Here is a 10,158-nt window from a genome sequence, read left to right on the forward strand (position 1 = left end):
CCCACGTTTTAAAAATATCTGTGCTGCATCTCGCGCAACAGATAATAAATCTGCAGCAGATATGGATTTTCCTGCCTGGCCACAGCCCTGAGCTCTGGCTCTCTCTCTTTGCCCAAGGGGGATTTTTCTGTGGCTTTGCTGCTGCATTTTGCAGAGGGAGGGATAGAGGAGGGATGCATAACCCTGGGCTGCAGGGTAGTCACCTTTCTTGGATGCGCAAACGTGTCCTGAAGCTTTCTACATCTTCTGCCCTGCTAGCAGATGCTCCTTCTGCCCAAATCCCTCATCTTCTCCAACACCAAACTTTGAGGAGGTGGGACCAGCCAATGTCACCCAGGGCTGTTTTCAGGTGGTAATAGTGAGATGCTGTTGTTGGGAGTGGCAAATTGGAGCTAGTAGCAGGGAGCTGCGGGTTAGTTTATTTTTTTTAACACAGACTATTTGCAAGAACTTAACGCACAGCATGGAATCTTCAAACTGACAAGTGAAATGTAGTTAGCTGAGCTTCTATTATTCCCAATTTATTACTCCGCTGGAGAGTTGTGCAGGCTCAGGGGCTAGAGGAAGGAGAGCGCTCGCGGGAGCGCACCAGCGGCGGCCAGCAACCCGAACCCAGGGCTCCTGCTGAATTATGACTCACAATTTATAAACCATTATGTGCAATGGATTTCAACTATATTTATTGCAATACAACTGCTAGCAGTTCAAAAATCAATTTGGGAAATGTGGAGGGAAAGGGCGAAATTATTAATATGTTTTATATAAATGCCGTAGTTTATCCTTTCCCGGTAAATAATGGTGAGCCCTCTGCTCACTGCAGGCTGGGTGTCTGCACAAGGGCTCGCCACACATAGGTGCACGCACGCAGCCCCAAGATGATGCATGACTGACAAGAAGCATGCCACCCCCATGTCAAAACAATAAACTGGAGAGTACCTCACCCACTGGTTAAAACAAGGGGACGCAGAACATTTGTAAGGGATTTGGCAATGATAAGCCCATGGGAGTGGAGAGCCAAAGGGTGGCTCCTGGAGCACGGGGAAAGTAAGCCCTCAGCATGACGTGCATGATGGTACGGAGCACCCTGGCTGTGGGGAATGGGGACATCTGCTGCAAAAGGTTGGATGACATCGGCTTTTCCATTCCGGGGATCTGCAGCCATATGGTGCACTCCCAATGAGAGGGTTTCTCCAAATTAAGAAAGCAAATGAAAAGTCGAAGATTGGATGAGAAGCAAAGGGGGGGTCTGCCTGCCTTTAAGGATGACCTTTCCATGGTTTCTTTGCAGCATCAGGAAGGAAACTTACTTCTATTTTAAAAGAAAAACTGAGTTTCTTGTACGTTCCCATGATTCCCGATGCTGGCACTTTAAATTAATCATCGTGAAGAGCCACCACCAAAATAGCAGTACTAGGAACAAACGTCCTCTGGGCAAATGTTGCAAATGCTGCCCAATGTATTCACGTTAAAGCATTGTTCCTCTCCTTCGTCCCACCTCACGCAAACCATTGGAACACAGTGAGCCCCAACGGGGCAGAAAAAGCAGCAAGTTCACTGGTGATGGTTTAGGGGTGGATCAAGGGCAGCAGGACTGGTCCCAAGCCACATGCTCAGCCAGCCCAATTTGTTGCTGGTGGCGGGTGGCTGTTGTGCTTTTTTAAAGAGGAACCAAGTAAAGAAATGCTATATTTAACTCAGTGCTAGGGGTATCGTACCTTGGAAATCAGAACGTGATTAGTGAACTATTAAATGTCGCCTTTCCGTAATTCCGCCTGTGTTTATCTCTGCTGCCTGCAGTTTTTCTCCTCTCTGTTCCCCTCCTGAAAGCACAACAGTGGCTTTCACGTTTTTATTACCCGGTGCATCTGTTGCCACTTCTGTTCAGATCTCCCAAACAAATGTATTTCCTACAAGCGCTAAAATAAAACAAAAAGGATCCATAATGCTCCCAGTCTAATATTAGATTGACCTGATATCCACAGACCCCACAGCCTCCTCCAGCACAAGATCCACTGTGAAGCCCAGGATTGCATCAGTTCCAGCACAGGAAAGGATGCACGGGGATGCTGGGCATGAGGGTCATCAGATCTGCTCCCTCGCCTCAGGGCAGGAGCAAAGGCAACAGGAAGCACTATTTCTTGTACCTTTTTGCCTTTTCCAAACACAACCAACCTTTTATTGGCATTTCCTCTAAGATAAATAGCTTGATCCTACTCCATTAACATAGAAGGAAAAATTCGCCTTGGCTTCTTCCACCACAGCCCAAAAACACCCAAAACATCAGTAGGGGATGACACTTTCAGATTTCTTCCTCTTTTTCTCCCCATCCACATTACTGGGCTCCAAGCACAATGCTCTACGAGACCATTGCTCCCCATCTAACCCCATCATGAAGAGCGATGTTGCTGGTGGGCATCCCTCACCACACACGTTTAGCAGATAGAGGGCTCCAGTTTCCAGGGTTATTAACCTAGCATCTTTCATCAACTCCAAAATGAAGCCAAGGGAAAAAAAAAGAAAAAGAAGAGAGCAGAGGTTTCATTTCCCTTTTAGAATGTGTAAGCGTGCATGTTTAATGCTCATGAAAATGTCAGCTTTAAAGCAGAGGGAACTGGTACATCATCTGTCAGAACTGCAGCTGGGCTTAGCAGCTTGGCGTGACATTACAGCACCACAGCACAAAGGAAACAAACCTCCAGAAGCACACAGCCCAGCACGAGCAGGAGAAGACGAAGGCCCGCCTGCCATGGTGGAGGTCATTAGGAATGGAGCTGACGCATCACACGGTAAAGCAAAGCACTTGCTAAGTTTGCAGAGTGAGCTGTATTGCCTCAAGGGCTCTTTCCCGTCACTGTCTCTCACTACAAATAGTGAGATGGTGCACGCGTATCACCATCTCTCATCTACGCCTGCCTTTAGCTTTCCTGTGACCACCCAAAATCAGCATCTCTCACTGATCACACAGGGCTCTGCTCTGCCCATCTCCTGGGAGAAAGAGGATGACTTATCCCCAGGGTCCAGTGGTAAATCTCAAAATCATGATGCTCCATCCTCCCTTTAGCACAGACCCTGAGCTTGCAGCAAGCCCCCATTTTTCTCCCTTCTTTTCTTCGGGCCCTTCAGAAGCCTCAGCCAGACCCATCCTGACCTCCTAAAGGTTGGCTAACTCTGTTCTTGATTGGCCACGCCCATCATTTCTCCATGCCTTCACCACCTCTCAGAGTTTGCATTCCCCAACACCCTGGAGAGCAGGACCTTGTATTTTTAGCTCCTGTGCTATGAAGAGCTAAGCAAATTCCCAGTGACATATTATCAATATTCAGCACTATTAAAAATTTCCCCAAACTCCCAAGAAAGCCAGTCATGTACTGGGTGAAAAGCAGTCGATTTAGGATCACCCCGCTCCCTGTTCCTCCAGTAAGTTAGCAGAGAGTTGGGTGCAGGCACACACAGGGGCAGAGGATAGAACCTAGCAGCAAGCAAAGGTGGTACTTACTGTCTGATCATGAGTGAAGCTAGAGCTGTTTAATGGACCCATTAGAGGGCATTAGCTGATAACGACAAGACATTGCTGGCACTTTAAGAAGAGGCAGCATGCAGAGCTCTGAGTCTGCACCTCTCTCCATCTGTCACTCCGTCTGCAGAGCTCCTCAGTCCTTCCCAGCACTCTCTGTTAGAGCATCTGGGTGCTGGAGGGACTCTGTCCCAGCAGTGGCCATATCCAAAATGCACTTGTGGCACCAGAGCCATACAGGAGAGGCCATATGGGAACAGCACCTCCCACCCATCCTAAGGAGTGCTCTACAGATGGGACACAGCTGGGTGAGGAGCATGGTATTAAGATCTGCAGAGAAGGGAAGGCAGGGGCAAATCTGATACACAGGATGGTAAGAGCAGCACCAACAAAGCTCACTGCAGAACTGGTGCTCCCCTGGGTTTGGAAGGAAGATGCTGGCCCCAAGATGCCCAACAAGGAACAGCTCCCATTTCCCAACATTTTAAAATCCAGCAGCTTTTGTGGAGTTGTTTATGTAAGATAAGGTTCTGGCCTGGTGAATTCATCTCAATTAGACTCCAGAAGTGCAGAAAACACGTGTGGTTAGACTTTGAAGAGTGCAAGAGCCCAACGCATGCTAGAGGGGAGTGATGAGGAGAGGAAAGACCCAAGGAGACCAGCAGGGAACCAGGTCGGGGAGAAAAGGACAATTTTATGTTTCAGCATCATAGGGAAGCCTCAACAACTTGCTTGGGCGATGCCTGCCTGGCACACTATGCACTTACCACAGCAGGGTGCTTCTCCTTTCTTTCTCCCTTCTTCTCCTTCCCTCTCCAATCCCTTCTTCCTCCCAGTGGCCTTTTCAGACAGTAATGAACGCTGATGTCAACCATCTGCCTTTTTATTTTGAGGCTGGATGCACTACAAATTGGCAGCCCCCAAGCAGTAGACATGGGTGTGAGGGAGGGAGTGCCTGTCCTTATACCCCTGTTGTTATACCCCTCTTGGGGGATCAGGGTTGGATGCCCATTGAGATGCTTTCTGAGCAGCCTTGCACCCAGCTTTGGTAGGATGGGCAAAGCCAGATGATGCTTTGGGATATTAACACCCTGCACTCCCTTCCCCCACCTCCTCCTTTCTGCTCACCAGATTAGGCTTGCCAGTGAACTCTTGCAGATGAATGCAAGACACACATTCAGGAGATGCTGCATGGGGCACAGGTGGAAAGGGGGGTACCTGTGGTTCAGCAGCAGCATTAGCACCTACTCTGTCTGTCAACAGGCATTGTGCAAGACAAGACTGTCTGCAACAGCCCCACATCCACACACAAACAGAGCTCCAGCCTTGTTTCTGAGAGGCAGGAAGGAGCCCTGGCGCAGGGCAGGTGCAGAGCAGAACTTGTGAAGTACAAGACAGGCTATTTCGAACAGCAAATACTCGTTAGTAAGAGATATTGTTGCCTGCAGGGAGACAGTTTCTGGGTGATTGAATGTAGAACTGCTTGGAACAAATTCAATAAAATCCAGTGAGTCTTTTCCTTCTAAAGATGCTGTTTTCTCTAAGCTGATGTTTTTGCAGAGGCTCATTGGTTGGGGCCATAAGCTGGCTGGGTGGGTTGCTGAGGTGAGCTGCTGGGCACGTTGGGCTGGGACACGGTGACCCTTAGCCAGACCCAGCTCATGGAAGGCAGCACTTCTGTGCGTGGCTCCCAGCAGGAGCGCCCAGAAGACTCTGGGGATGTTTCAGCAGGAAACCGTATGTCAGAACTTCAAAAATTACCACAGAGTCCATTCAGTAGCTTTTGCACGGTCCAAAGCTGAAGCTGCTGGCATTTAGGAGTATGAAGGGTGGCAGCATGGCTTGGGTTGTTTGGTGGCTTTTTTTGCAGTGATCTTCCAACAGGAAGCATTCCTCAGGACTCTCCACAGTCCCTGGATACTCTCAGGGTGGGAAACTGCCCTGCTGCTCCAACAGCTGCCTCCCCAAACCAGCAGCTCTCATTGTATGCTCCCCAGTGGAGCCATAAGGGCAGCTCTTCCCTGAAAACTCAACCAGATCCTCCCCAGGACCCCTCTCCTCGCTGTCACAATGCAGGGACTGCCCCCACTCAGCCCCCTGGATGCTATCTGCTATGAGCACATAGCTGGTTTCTCTGGGCTAGTAGCTTGGGAACGCATGCACAAGTCAACAAGAGTCAAGGTCAGTACAGCAAACTCATCCAATGACAGAGAAAGCATTTGTGTTATGACCTTTGAGTTATTCCATTTAATTATTCCAGAAGCAGCTTCAAGAAAGCAATGGATTCTCTTTCTTTTCACTTAGAAAGAGCCTTCAGGACAGATTTAATTGCTGGGGTACACACTAGTCATCTCCAGCTATGTCTATGATTGAACAAAAGTGCTGGGACCTGTTTTAATGAAAAGGCACTGTATCTCTCTTCCTACCATGCAATAGCAACAATAGCAAATTATTAGAAGTAATATCAATCTAATCCAATCCAATCTGTACAGTTATTAGGCCTAGCTAACTACTGGTATTAATTTTATTACTAATATCACTGCTGCAATAAAAAAAAAAAAATCAACCACAGGTTTGCATCATTCATCAAGCTGTTCATTTGTTTGGCTTCAGATCAGCTAAATACTTTCCCCTGTCACTCAAAATCCAAATATGCATTTTCTTTCTTGGATTTTACCTCCTTTTCCTTCACCTTTATCTCACCCTCTTTGCAGCTTTTCTTACTACTGTCCCTCCCTCTACTGGGCTGCTCCTTGCCCCTGTAAAACAACTTCATGTGAGATCAAAGCCAAGGCAATACATTTTCTTACTATGAACCCAGAGAAGCTTCCAGCAGTTATGAGTCAGCAAGGCAAGATAGAGCTGCTGGTCACTGAGAGAAACTGCCAGGAATTTGGGGAGGATGAGTCACCCTCAAAGATAGCTAGAAGAAAGGGAGAGATAGAACTTCTCGTCCTTTCTCCCCCTTATCATTCAGCTCATTTCTGTCCCAGGCTCCACATATGAAGTACCTCGAGAACTTGCTTGACTTTGCAGAAGCTTCCTCCATGGAGCCATATGCACCGAGCTGGGAGGGTGCCCATTACTCCTGTCCTCCTCCCATACACAATACTCAACTTTGGCTCCCAACATTCTCAAGGAGTTAAATTTAACTTTGGGTTAACTGCAGTTTCCTTGAGATACTGCCTGTAACCTCATGTACCTCTCTGCCTCTTCCTCACTCTCTCAAGAAAATAACAGCTCACGCTGCTCCCGGATGCTGAAAAAGCCCAGATAATTGGTACACTCTCCACAAAGTACACCTCAGCCAACAGCATGGCTATTTGGAGCACAAGGGGTGGTCTCGGCTGTTCAGGAGGGTCATGGGGTTGACAGCCTCCGTTATTTTCCTTTTCCTCCGTCCAAGAAAAATGCCCTGCCTCCTCCAAGTCAAGTCTGAGGGCACTAATTGAGAGCAGGTCTAGAGGGAGGACAGGCTTCCATCCCATGTTGGGCAGAAGTCTCAGCTCTAGGCTCGACATTCTGAAGATTAACCAGCTTCAGTTTCTCCAGTGGGTTTTTCTGTCCTATGCCTATGTAAGAAGGATTTTGACACTGAAACGGGAAGGTCTGGAAGATGAGGATTCCCACGTGACCTCAGCTGTCTCTCCATTCACGTTTGAGCAGAAAATTGCCACATCATCTCTTCAGTGTAGGCAGCATCTCGAGGACCAAAGCTGGTTTATTGTGCTCTTCTACCTTCTCACTACGCAGTCTTGGATGGGTACTGCTACCAGCTATCATTAGCATCTCTCTCACACTAGAGATAAATACCAATAATAAGAGGCATACATACTTATATGTACTCCTTTTATACTAACATAAAAGGAGTGTCAATTCAGCCATGAATACAAAGCTTAAGGATACTGCACCTCATTCCCGTTTGCTGCCTCAGGCACCAGGAACTAACGATCAAAACTCACCAAGCACCAAAAATATTAGTTTAATATTTGTGTGTGCTCAGCTTCTTCTTGTGCTGGGATGACAAACAGCCTCGCGACGGCATCGCCAGAGGCACTAACACTTCCATTCTCTCTCACTGATTCTGGCACACAGAGGGATCTTTTCAAACCGATAAATGCTTTCATTTTTGTCTCCACTGAAAGGACTTCCTCTACGGAGTGATGTTTTGCTAGAGGAAATGATTTAAGAGCAGCGATATGGTTGTGATTCAATATTATGCTCAGGAATTCCTTGTAAAGTCAAGGGAGAGACAAATTCTGACATTACAGGATTACCTGAACCTTGTGTGAGTTTCTCAGTCTTGCTACAGACAGAATCAGGTAACAGACCCATGAGGAACACAGTGACATTTTATGTCATTTCAGGACACTCCTGCTCCCAAGGAGGAACCACAGCAAATGCTCTATCTTGTAGGTTACATCCACACAGGAGAAAATGCAAAAATGAGGGTAGAAAAGAGAGCGAACCTTTGCAGACCCCTGTTAGAAATGAGTTAAGGGGATAAAGTTCAGGATGGTTGCCATGTCAGAGCATTCATTACATCCTTCCCTACTTGGGGCACATCAACCCATTGAGTTGGTGAGAGAAGCTGGTAAGAAGACCAACCACAAGGAACAGGCTTTGCTTTCCTTCCTTTGTGCTGAGCTGATGTACACCAAAAACCCAGTCAAGCAAAAAATGACTATCAGAAATGGTCCGGAGAAACCAATCTGCTCACCCACGTCAAGTCCAAATACGACAGTTTGACTGAGTCACCATTTTGCGTTACAAAGGGATGGGCTCAAATCCCACTCCTGCTTCAATGAAGGCATCTCCATTCCCCACAGATTATGGCAAAATGGGTGTCTGGTGCCAGCTCCCTCCTGCTGATGACATGCTTATTTCTGGCCTTGGGTGAAGGCATTCTGGACATGTTTCTTGCCAAGCTGTGGGGAAGGACAGTGCCGTCTCTCCTCTCCAAGGCGGGCTGCAGCAAGGCAAAGTCCCACTTTCACTCCAGCACTACGCTGAATCGCAACACTTTGTATTTGCCTGTCAATATCCCAGTTGGATTCTACTTCTATATATTTAATTCAAGATGAGTACCGCAGGACCTCTTTTGTTAGCTGGACACCTCCTGCACATTGTTATTATTTCTTTCATAAAAATCAATGAAGGCTTAGGAACAACAACCACCAATAATAACAATACATCTCTCTGTGTCTTTGTGTTGCATCTTGCTGAACAGCTTGGAAAAGCAGCAGACAACAGTCCAAATGGGAAGCAAAAAAATAGTGGCAACAAAGTAACATGTAAGAACAGACAATAGTAGGGTCACTTCCATCTCAGCCCCTAAAGTCAGTGGCTGGGGTCAAGAAGGGCAGCAATGTTCGTAGATAAGGCACCAGACAGAGCTCCTCTCATTCAGTGTTCCCATTTCCTTGCACGTGAAGCAGAGGCAGAAACTCTGATAGAAATTTAAGACCATTACTTTGAAAGCCATAGGCAAATCACTGCTATTGAAGCGCCTTCCTGGGCACTGACAAAACTCAAGGAGATGCATCCCCTTGATGTTTTACGTTCTGTTTTGAAACAAGAAGAGATGATCCTGTCATTCCCCTCCAGGTAACAACCAGAGAAGCAGGAGATAAAATCACCCAGGACCCCTGCAATTCAGCTTCAGAGCATCACTTAGCCACTGTTCACAGGAGGTTAGAAAGACTAGTGTGTCTACCCAGCAACACTTCTCCTCTCCTTGTACCATGATGAGCTGTTCCTGCAGCTCAAGCTGTGGCTGCTATGGGTAGAACAGAGAACAGGACTGGTAGGGAAGGATGCAGCACAGCTGGCCAGCTTTGCTCCAGCTTCATGCTGCTTTCACCTGAGCCACAGCAGGCTCAGCTCTCCTGCCCCAGAAAAGCCCCAGAACTCCTCCTGGGGGAGCACTGCTCAGACACAACCTACGCTTCACATTTACCAGGAATGTAGCACCTAGGTTAAAGAAAATAAGTAACATTCTAATGCTATTGTTTTAAAGGTTAATGTATTCCCAGCCATAACTCTGAGCAGAGCTTTCCGTCCAGGAACAATCATCCTGCGGCAGGAAAGTATTGAGTGGGTGACCCAGGTCCTTTCCATCTCTATTTTTTATGCATCTGTGACTCCTCTTTCATTTCTTTCCCTTTCCAGTTCACCCACCCAAAGTAATACAAAACTAAGGCTAAATACAGTTGAGGTTTTATCCACATCACAGCTACTACACATGCTGCATCAGCACATACCGGAGCACCTCTGCTCCTCCACTGTTTTCCCTTCCACATGCTCTGCTACACACAGAGCAAGATGCTTCCAGCCAACATCTCCTCTGTAAGGATCCATGCTAGGCAGATCTCCTGGCCTTCTGAATATCTGGGTCAATTTGATCCAGGAGTAACATCTTCCCCTGGAGACCAGCCAACAGAAGACACCAACAGGCTCCTTCTGGAGCTCGGATGTTCTTCGTGCTGGCCTCAGCCCAAGGCTGAGCCACAATGGGAAATGCAAAGCCAGGCAACGTAACACAAATGGAGCACATTAATGGGAAGAAAGGCACAGCAGAAGTGACTCAGATGAAATGTAGGCCATCAAAACATTGCCATTCCTGTTGGGTTGGTGCATTTGAA

This window comes from Meleagris gallopavo, chromosome 8 (genome assembly GCF_000146605.3).
Source record: "Meleagris gallopavo isolate NT-WF06-2002-E0010 breed Aviagen turkey brand Nicholas breeding stock chromosome 8, Turkey_5.1, whole genome shotgun sequence".
Taxonomy (NCBI): domain Eukaryota; kingdom Metazoa; phylum Chordata; class Aves; order Galliformes; family Phasianidae; genus Meleagris; species Meleagris gallopavo.